The following is an 11,060-nucleotide window of genomic DNA, read 5'->3' as shown; positions in this document are numbered from 1 at the left end:
TTGGATTCGCTGCGTGCGCAGTGGAAGGTCCGACTGATCATCGAGAGGCCATGCAAGATCGGGTTTGGCGGAAGGCGATGGATGAAGAGATCGACGCTCATCAACGGAACGGCACGTGGAAGTTGATTCCGCGGCCGAAGGATCAGAAAGTTATCGGCTCAAAGTGGATTTACAAGGTAAAACGGAACGAGAACAACCAAATCGTGAAGTGCAAGGCAAGGCTGGTTGCCCAGGGGTATACCCAGCGAACCGGAGTCGACGTTCACGACGTGTTCGCTCCTGTGACGTGCCAGGCAACATTTCGGGCATTTCTAACAATCGCTTCGAACCACAACATGTCCGTCCGCCACTTGGACATAAAGACAGCGTATCTCTATGGGCACCTCGAGGAAAGCGTCCTGATGCGGCAACCGCCCGGCTTCGAGGCCGAAGGTAAGGAGAACCATGTGTGCCAGCTCCAACGTAGCATTTATGGTTTACGCCAATCAGCTCGGTGCTGGAACAAACGTTTGGACGAAGTGTTGACGAAGAATGGGTTCCGAGCTGCCGCGGCGGACCCGTGTTTGTATGTAAAGGATGACGGGAAAGCGAAGGTGATCCTGATGGTATATGTAGACGACCTTTTGGTCGCTTCTACGGCCGAAGGCGAGTTAGCGAAGATCTGTGAAGGCCTGCAAGCGGATTTCGAGTTGACGTGTCTCGGGGAGGTACGCCACTTCCTCGGCGTAGAGGTTCAACACGTCGGAGGTGTCTACAAGTTGAGTCTTCGCAACTACATCGAGAAGCTGATTACCATGTTCGGGATGGAGGAGTGTAAGACGGCCAAGTCGCCGATGGACGCCGGCTACTTGAAGGTTGCTGATACCGGAGAAGCGTTCAAGGACCCAACGTCGTACCGTAGCCTAGTAGGTGGACTCTTGTACTTAGCAGTCGTAGCAAGGCCAGACATTGCAGCAACCGCTGCGATTCTTGGACGAAAGTTCAACGAACCCCGTGAGTGCGACTGGACAGCTGCCAAGCGGGCACTCCGCTACTTGAAAGCGACCAAGTTTCATCGACTGCAGTTAGGAGGAGACGGCAAACAGGACCTCATCGGCTACTCCGACGCCGACTGGGCGGGAGACGTCGGCAGCAGACGTTCCACGTCTGGAATAGTCTTCCAATTCGGAGGCGGGACAATATCCTGGACAAGCCGCCGCCAGTCAAGCGTCACTTTATCTTCCATGGAGGCAGAGTACCTGGCCCTCAGCGAGGCGTGCCAGGAAGCTCTGTGGCTCCGTCAACTGCTCCGTGACCTAGGAGAAGTGCAACACGAACCCACCCTCGTGAAGGAGGACAACCAGGGGTGCTTGTCGTTCGTGCGGTCCGAGAGGAAGAGTCGCCGAAGCAAGCACATCGACACACGCGAGCGGTTTGTGCAGGAACTATGCGAGAAGCGAGAAATACGATTGGAGTACTGCCCCACCGATCGTATGTTGGCAGATGTTATGACAAAGCCGCTTGGACCACAAAAACACCGGGAGTTCACGAAACAACTCGGTTTGATGGAGGACAAGGGATGAGTTATCATTGAGGGGGAGTGTCGAATGGGCAATGCATACCTCATCTATAATTACCCTTGATTCCCTTTCGACTAACATACCTTTATCATTCAGACACACATTGATCCCTTGTTGACGTTTAGTCAGTTGAGAACAGAAACCCGTTACGATTAGATGTAAAACCGAATCGATCAATAAAATACGTTTTGTAGTTTGTTCAATCCGCGCGTTAGTTTTCTCCGTCGGTGCTCCGAATTCCCGTTGGCCATTCCGCTGCATTTCCACCTCGACTCTGCCGTCACTAGCCAATATTTTTGCAACTTCACCGCGAAAACTAGATGCAATAAATTAAACAAATTTTCAGCTGGGTAGAAGTTGTTGAGAGTCGACCCCGCTGTGGTGTCAAAATTCGCTGCCCGGGTGAACTTTCGGCGGGCGGTGCATTCGTCTAGTGCACCGATGAACTGAATTCATCGCGGTCCGAGAATTTTGACACTACAGCGGGGTCGTTCCCAATAAGAATTGTCCAATTCTGATTGGAAATCTTCCACTTCTGATTGGAAGCGACCCCGCTCTAGTGTCAAAATTCTCGGACCGCGATGAATTCAGTTCATCGGTGCACTCGTCTATAGGAACATTTTTGAAATCCCAGTGCGAAAAATGTCGAGCTCAGTCACACAAGGTTGTCCTCAAATGTCAAAGTAGAACTATTTACCATTTTACTTATTTCGAATTTTCTCATTATTCCTTTGTTTTTCAAGTTCGAGTAAAGTACAATTCCGATTAGAATACCATGCTTGATCGTATTATTCAATATAAGCGAGATTTCGTCTTTAATTTTAGGACCCTATTGAAACCAAAATTGAAACATAAAAGAGCCTATAGTGCATTTAATAAATATTTGATCAAATTATGGATACATTATAGCTAACTTGTAGCGTTGAAGAATTGCATTGATTGCTGCTGGTTCGCAGCCATGGCCATAGATCCGGGCTTCCAGTTTGGCGGGTTGATCCCCCATGTTCGTCAGAAACGGAATGCTTGCACTAGGAGGCTTGTTCCGTACTGCAGCACTCCGCAGGAAGGGGGAGTCTTAATCGCCTTGTCAACAAACCGAGCGCTATCCAGCTGGCCAAGTCCTGCACCTGCATGCTTGCACGGTAGATTGACTCATACCCCTGCTCATACCCGATGATCGAAATGGCATGGTCACTTCGCAGTCGATTCTTCTTAAACTCCTTTACACAGTCCAATCCAAATTGGAAATGATTTCGGTCGGATAGACAAAAAAGTATTCAATCTTTCCAGTTCCTTGACAGATTTCTCCACAAATTTTGAGGCAGGCTTCTGGATCTGGAGTTCCGGAGCGGCGATGGTTGATGGGGATTGGAGTTCTGGAGCGAGGATTCGCTGAGCTCTTATTTTGAACAAACTTTCTCGGTCAGAGAAGGATTTTTGTGAGATTTATAATGCCGGACTGAAGTCTCACACAGATTACCAATAATATTATTAATAATCTCTACAGACAGGCTAAATACAAACAATTAGAGGGGCGTGTACAAGACACAACCGCATGACATAAACTACGTAAAGCAGTTTGTTATTGGTTGAATCAATAGTTTGAATCAATAAAAATAATCATATCATAAGAAACAAGGTAAATTCTGCAAGTTTGAGAATTCCGGTATTGGAGATAATTACAAAATAGTTTGAACTTGTACCGACTTTTCGAACTCTCTTAGCAAAATACCCTCTTCAAATGAGTGTAATAAGTTTTGTACCTTTTAATTCCGCCCTATTTTGCTTATCCTTTGACAGATACGCGTATCGACTACCACTTGTAATCTTCCTCAGTGTCAGTTATCCACAGTTTGAAGCCTAAGCGAAGCCGGCGGAAATCCCTTATACACTGCGTTGATGGTAGCGCAAGAAGAAAGCGCACTCGCTAAATTCAGAGACACGACCAGATGAAAAGACACGGTTTAATTTCCGCACAATGCTGTTGCATTTTGTTTAGTGTACTATCACAGACAAACAGACGTAACACTTCGAACATTTTTCGATTCAAATCATAGTCACGAAAACATATTCGCCCAATGCTCGCTTTCGTAAATTTATATGGAGTGTATCATGGATGCTACAAGAAGCAAATATATTTCCACTACTCCGCTACTCCGGCTTTGAGACTGTGCCGATTTTGACATTATTTGTGACCCGGCGCTTCGTCTTCCTTAGAAAATTATTCGGTTCATTCTTGTGGAGGAACATTGGAAAACGCAAATGGAGAAACTGGCTAGCCCTCCGTCAATGGCAGCCTCTAGAAAGGTCATGAACGAATGATGGAAGATGAGAAGAATTTAACTGGACGGCAAAACGCAAAAATGTGCTCACACGCAATCGGCTGGTTAAAACATCGGCTTACTTTTCCCAAATTTTCAATAGTTTGCTGTTGAAAATCAATAATTTTGATTATTTGTCATAAATGGTACGTACATACATTTCCAATCGATTAATATGAAATATTTGAAAATAATACTATTAATGGCTGAGTTATTAGCATGCAAAATCTGAAATAATTTCGTGACCGTCGTAAAATTTTAGATTTCCAGTGCCGTGGTAGCCTAGTGCCGTGGTCATGCAATTTTACCGCACTCGCGTAGTACAGGTCGGATTCGATTATCCGGAGTCGAGTTCTGGCGCTTCCCAAAATAATATCTCGCAAACGGATGCTGTAAGAAGCTGAAATTTGGACTGATAACTTATTAAAGTTGAAGTGACAAAATGTCAAAATTTCAGCTTTATAGAGCATTTCGTTCCCCGGATATATGTTTGAGTAGCATCAGAACCCGACTCCGGATAATCGAGTCCGAACTGTAGATGGTTTTAAAATGTCGGCATTTGCATGTCTTCACTTGATTTGGAATCAACTCGTGCAGAAAATATGGAATTGTAGCCCTCATAAGGGCTGTTTAAATTTAATTGCTTACTAAAGGTGAAATTCGGTAGGGGAGCATCCATTAAGTACGTCACGGTAAAATTGGGATTTTTCGACCCCCCCCCCTCCAGCCTTCGTACGGGTTTTTGCTATACCTAATACATTGCATGTCACACTTTCACAAACCCCCCTCCCCCCTAGAACCGTGACTTACTTAATGGATGGCCCCTAGTTATGATTGCGAAATCCAGAACGGTGACGGTGGCATTGCCTCTGATGGTGGGTTTGCGAGGCGATGCTGTGCAAAACGTGACGATGCGAAAGCGGACGCACTCGCGCGCAACCGCCTTCGACCATCGCGATCGGCTTACCAAAGCATACTGAAGGAAGTAAACTGAGCGCTCCGCTGATGCGTTCCCGTCAAAGAGTTGGCAAAGAATAAAGCTGCTAGTACACAGGGTCAAATATTTGTCCGAAAAGAAACCAATGCTCAAACATCTTGTTTGACTCGATCAAATTTTCATTAGTGTCAAACTGATGTTGTTTCTTGAGTTCTTTCCTTGTCAAATATTTGACCCTGTGTACTACTAGCCTAAGAGAAAATGGGAAGAAGCAGTTTGCTTTTATACGGCAAGGCGGTTCGTTTTCCCCTCTCGAACGTGGTTGGTTCGATGAGAGAGGGGTAAGAATCAGTGATGCCATAGGATTTATTTGCAATATTGGTTTGATTAATGTTCATCAAATTCATTTTAATATGCAAATCATACTTTTGCAAATTGGTAGACTACACGGAACCGCCAAACTACCCAAAATAAAGTTCTTTTGACGCAATCCCATAGTTCGGCCCAATAAGCCAAATTTGAGTAAATCGATTAAACTCACACTAGGTAAATTGCCTTCACCTCCAGCAAAAACATTTACTCAAGAGTAGGTAAATTCAACCCAAGACCCCCCCTCATTCAACCCAAATTTTAGTAAACCTGCATTTACCCAAAATTGGCTTATTGGGCTCAAGGACCCCCGTTGGGTAGATGCATCTCTGTTTGTTTTTGACAACATCGGTGAGGGAAAGAGGGAAAACAACCTAATTTTGGGTAACTAGTTTATTCGATATACTCAGCTTTGAGTAAAATCGACCCAAAAATTAGGTAGTTTGATTTCTCCGTGTAGATTTATTAAAAGTTTAATACTTATAAATAATAATTTAATATCATGGTCAAGTATTGCACATTTTAAACGGTTAAAGTACTTATTCAATCAAATTTGGCAACACTATTTAACAATGCTCATTTTCTTCATCAAAGTTACCATTTTTCTAAGTTGAAGAAATGGACCAATTTTCAATCAAGTCGTACAAATTTTACTGATTTTGTTCCTTCCATTTATAACAGCCATCTCATAGTAATTTCACTAGAAACCGTAACCTGGAAAATTATCCGTTCTCTCTTGTGGGACAGTTTTATAGCCCTCAGAAGGGCTGTTTTAATTTACATCATTTCCATCCGACGATGAAAAGTCCTCATCCGGCTGGCTACTCCAATTTTACCATCGCACGCCGCGTATGACGACGCACAACCGTTGACATCCACCGTGCTCCGCATGTCACAGAATACTGAGCGAACATGCAAACGGAGAAACTGCTCTGTGTGGTCGCACTCGTGCTGCCGCGCACTCCGACGCGAAGACGCACGCACAACCGCCGACAGCTACCACCGCGCTCGGAATGACTATGGTTGTTCTCCTCCGATGCGTTCCCCTTTGGACTGGTCAGCAGCTCCACTTGTACCGCATCAGGCCAGGCACGACGACGCGCGACCGTCGGCAACCACCGTGCTCGGCATGTGGAAGTATACTGAGCAGCGAAAATGCAAACTACTGAGCTGTTCTCCTCCGATGCGTTCCCCTCGAGGAATCGATGCAGAATGGAGGAAGATGGGAAGAAGCAGTAATCTTTTATACTGGGTGGTGCTCGACGAAAAATCGCAAACTTGTGCTCGCACGTGATTGGCTGGATAAAACATGGGTTCACTTTTCCCAAATTTTCAATAGTTTGCTGTTGAAAATCAATAGTTAGCTATAATTATTTCAACGCGTAGATAAATTTGTGATCTATCGGTGCAAAAATTTTGAAAATCGGTCGTGAAACGGCTGAGTTATTAGCGCTCAAAACCTATCAATTTTTCGTGACGGTCGCAAAATTTTAGATTTTCATTTTACACCCAGTACAGTCCGGATTCGCTGGTTGGGTCACGACTGCGCCCCGATTAGCGAATCGTGTTCGTTCGTTGGGGCAACTGACAACTGATCAAAATGCTCTAGACACACGCAAGTGACGAGAAATACGTCACGGAACACTCACATACTTGCGTAAACGTTCTGTATACAGGAGCTGTGATGCGACGGCGTTCAGACGTCAAACTCGTTTTGACATCTATAGACGAGTGCACCGATGAACTGAATTCATCGCGGTCCGAGAATTTTGACACTAGAGCGGGGTCGCTTCCAATCAGAAGTGAAAGATTTCCAATCAGAATTGAACAATTCTGATTGGGAACGACCCCGCTGTAGTGTCAAAATTCTCGGAACGCAATGAATTCAGTTCATCGGTGCACTCGTCTATTTTGACATTGACAGTGCTTTTTAGTCGGGTTTTGCCCCAACCAGTGAACATTCAACCATCGAGACAGCCCATCTAACGAGCTCTCAACGAACGAATCGTCACTGTACTTCCCGTAAGACGTAGTTTACGTCAAAAGAAAAACATCACACGAAAATGTTTGTGCGAGTACTGCGGGGGATTTTTTTTTCGTTTACAAACAATGAATCACAACAAAACATGCGGAATTGGAAAAATATGAAAAAATGCGTTTTTTCGAAAAATGCATTTTAAATCGGTTTGAAATCACAAAATGCACATCAATACAAAATAATTCAAAAAGTGCAAAATATTACACTATTACAAAAAATGCATAAAAATTCACAAAAAATACACAAATTCGCTTTTCAATACATCAGCTTGCGTCGAAAATACATAAGTGAATCGCCCCTCACGTAAAGCATCGTGCGCCTCCCTCGAACCGCTCGCCTCCAGCGTCAGCAGCATAGCATCAGCAGCAGTTACCAACTACAATAAGGTCAGAAAGAAGTTAGTTTTTAATCAAACCTTTGTAGAACACAAACTAACCCTCTAACCTAACACCATCTGTACGAATACAAAGCAATATCGTTTTTTTTAAACAACCAAACTCGATTTGTATCGTTAGGCGTTTGGTGACGTCAAGTATATTGGATTGGGAGTCTTTTGAGTTAGGTACCGTGATCGATAGACCCGCCCTGAGCAAGTTAGCCGGGCAGACCTTACAACGCGCATTTCCGCATCACGCTGAAAGGCGTGTTGGCGCTTAAGCGGATTTGTAGCTTTAACTTCTAGGGCATTGGTCAATCTGTTCGTGCCAGAAAAGTAGTCCTGTTTAGGTTCAGTTCCGTTTTAGTTAGCTGTTGAGATCCGCTTCTCTTCTGTTACCGAACCCGGGGACCAGGATACCCACGGCACAGGCGTACCGGAGACGTAGGTATCGTATCGTTTCTTTTAATTTCGCAGTCGAACCGGGCCTGTCCCGTATTTATCCTGTTACAACACGAATGTTGTCAAAAACGAAGAGAGAAGCACCGACATATCCGTGCGGCTCCGTGGAAGAAGCCAAATTTGGGTTATCTTGACTAAACCCAAATTTACGTCAAATAACCCTAATAGAAAAATATGATAAAACGTGCTTAACAACCCTTTCGGGCTATCATCTTGGTCATACACGGAATGATACAATCATTCACCCAATCGCCAGTATATAATACATTTTTATTAGGGAAGGCCTCCGCTGGGTGAAAATAACTTACCACTGGGGGAAAATTTTTGCAGCGATCAAATGAGATTTACCTACCCTGATAAAAAAGATCATAGAGATACAACAGAATGTATTGTTACAATACGCTGAAATGAATGGTAGTTTCCATTAATTCAATTGTTTAAAACGATAGAGTAACAACAGACTCTATTGTTTTCCACCATAGCATGTATTGTAAATGTCACTTTTACAATAGAAAATGGGGGTTGTTATGTATCTTTACCATAAAAAAATCCAAATTTTCTGGAGCAAATTGAGTCAACTACACACTAAGATTCAGATGTTCCAGCTCAGTAATTTTTTCACTGAGTTCAGTACTTTTCCTATCTTTTTACTGAGTTTTCAACAGCAGATTTATCTCGGTACACTCGGTAATCGTATTTACCGTTTACCAGTAACGATATTTACAGTGCATCAGTAACTTTTGACAGTTCATTAGCTGAGCTCGGAAACTCATTTACAGAATATCCGAAAAAAAATAACCGAGCGTACCGAGTTAAATCTGCTGTTGAGAACTCAGTAAAAAGATTGGCAGAATAAGGCATTTTATGAGACGTTTCAAATCAGCTGTTTTTTGAATGTTTACCAGTTTTGAAGTCCAACCGGTGGGCCCATTTATTTACATTTTCGCTAGCATAACATGTGATACAGGCCCATCCAATAAACGAGGTCCATTTATCTGCAAAAATGCGTCAAACCGCCCACTATAATTAATATCCGTAGACCGTGGGGATGTTTTTTCATCTGCTAGTGACATCATGCAGCTCGGGGGATTGATACATGCCACATTAGAAAGCAAAACATCTCTGCCAGCAAAAATCTGATTGGCGCACACCACATGTTATGCTACTTTTCGCGAAAACAAAAACATCAATGGTGTAACATTGATTATACGTCGTTTTCAAAATTTGTTACTGAAATGTAAACAATAACAATGAGCGGCCCACCGGTAGAACGTCTCGTAAAATAGCTTATACCGAGCTGATCTTAGTGTGTACCATGCAATTTATAGATTTTTCAGAAAATTACAGAATTTTAAACACATTTTTCGCGAAATATTACAGATTTCTTACAGATTTTTGACAAAAGGTTGTGATACAGACTATGAACTTATCCACGATGACGTCACACGCCAACTGACAGCATGCTGTGAAACGGTAACTGCGGTCCGTATTTACTAAAATCACTGCTCACATCTTGCATCCGGCGAATGTCATTTTTTGTAAACAGTGCCCGCAGTTACAGAAGAAAAGAAAAAACAATCCTGAGGAAAAAGAAGACCGTGGATAAGTCCATAAAGATTTTTGAAAGGCAAAATACAGATTTAAATGTGGCAACAGACGAGTGCACCGATGAACATTGAGTTCACTGAGCCTGAAAATTTTTGACAGCGCAGCGGGGTCGACTCTCAACAACTTCTACTCAGAGATGCATCACCAAAATGCGCTGATAATTTTTTTCTTCGATTTCTTACATGAATTTTCATTTAAAGTGATGCACATGCATATAGTTAATGCACTAGCCAATATTTTTGCAACTTCACCGCGAAAACTAGATGCAATAATTTAAACAAATTTTCAGCTGGGTAGAAGTTGTTGAGAGTCGACCCCGCTGTGGTGTCAAAATTCGCTGCCCGAGTGAACTTTCGGCGGGCGGTGCACTCGTCTACACTGCGTGTGACGTATACAAGTTCATCGCGCATGAACTTATCCACGATGACGTCACACGCCAACTGACAGCATGCTGTGAAACGGTAACTGCGGTCCGTGTTTACTAAAATCACTGCTCACATCTTGCATCCGGCGATATCCAGTGAACTTTTAGTCGCTGGATGTTCATGAATATGTCATTTTTTGTAAACAGTGCCCGCAGTTACAGAAGAAAAGAAAAAACAATCCTGAGGAAAAAGAAGACCGTGGATAAGTCCATTTCGTGCATTTTTGGTTCTTGCATGGAGAGGTTTCTTTGTTTGGATTTAGTGGCTTGAAGCGCTTGAAGTTATGTTTATTTTACTAATTATTCTACTTATTTAAATCAACCATGGATGAGCTTGAAATTGAGACTTCCGTTCCAGAATGGTTAATCAAATTGGAAAGTAGACGCGAAAAAATAAAAGCCAAACTTGGACATGAAAGTGGCAATGGTGCACCGTGTATGTCCTGTGGTAAGAAACTTTGTGTCGGCGGATTCGTCTAAAGGTTGTGCCTAATATTTTTTTTTGTTTTCATTCGAAATAAACAGGAAGTAAATGCCCTGGACTGGATTTACATTTCTGGAGAAAAGTCTGTCGCAACTGTAAATGCCGCAAAGAGCAGCATGATTGTAAAGATGATTTGATCTCTGGATGGGCGCAGTTCGAAATTCTCGGTGCAATACGTTCCAAACCGGCTTGTAAGTATTTATTAGTTTTTATTTTTATTCTACACTGAAATAAATTTTGTTGTCGTTTCTACCGAATCCATAGAGGTAATCACGTTCAAATGTATGCGTGCCTTTTTTGTAGATGTAGTTGTGAAACTGCGAGGAAAATATTTGCACTCTTACCCCGGACGTTAGTTTTATCATTATTTACCCGTTTTACCCAATTCGATTGGGTAATATTTGCATATGCAATCTGAATAGCCTTTCAATCGGCGTGCACTTTTGTGTGAGGAAAAATTTGCGCTAGTGTTCGTGTGTTGA

General features: G+C 43.1%; 1 protein-coding gene across 1 annotated transcript in view; it reads left to right on the top strand.

Annotated features, from left to right (window-relative positions):
- Positions 1-7,821: 7,821 nt before the first annotated feature.
- LOC134292215 (uncharacterized) overlaps positions 7,822-11,060 on the top strand; it is a 75,308-nt gene continuing 72,069 nt past the window's right edge. The window contains exon 1 of the mRNA XM_062861189.1: positions 7,822-8,048. The gene's annotated coding sequence lies outside the window, so the exon portion shown is untranslated. The remainder of the gene's footprint in view (positions 8,049-11,060) is intronic.

The sequence above is a fragment of the Aedes albopictus genome, chromosome 3 (assembly GCF_035046485.1).
Source record: "Aedes albopictus strain Foshan chromosome 3, AalbF5, whole genome shotgun sequence".
Classification (NCBI taxonomy): Eukaryota; Metazoa; Arthropoda; class Insecta; order Diptera; family Culicidae; genus Aedes; species Aedes albopictus.
Note: the sequence above shows the minus strand (reverse complement) of the source record. Positions and strands in the feature narration are given on the sequence as shown.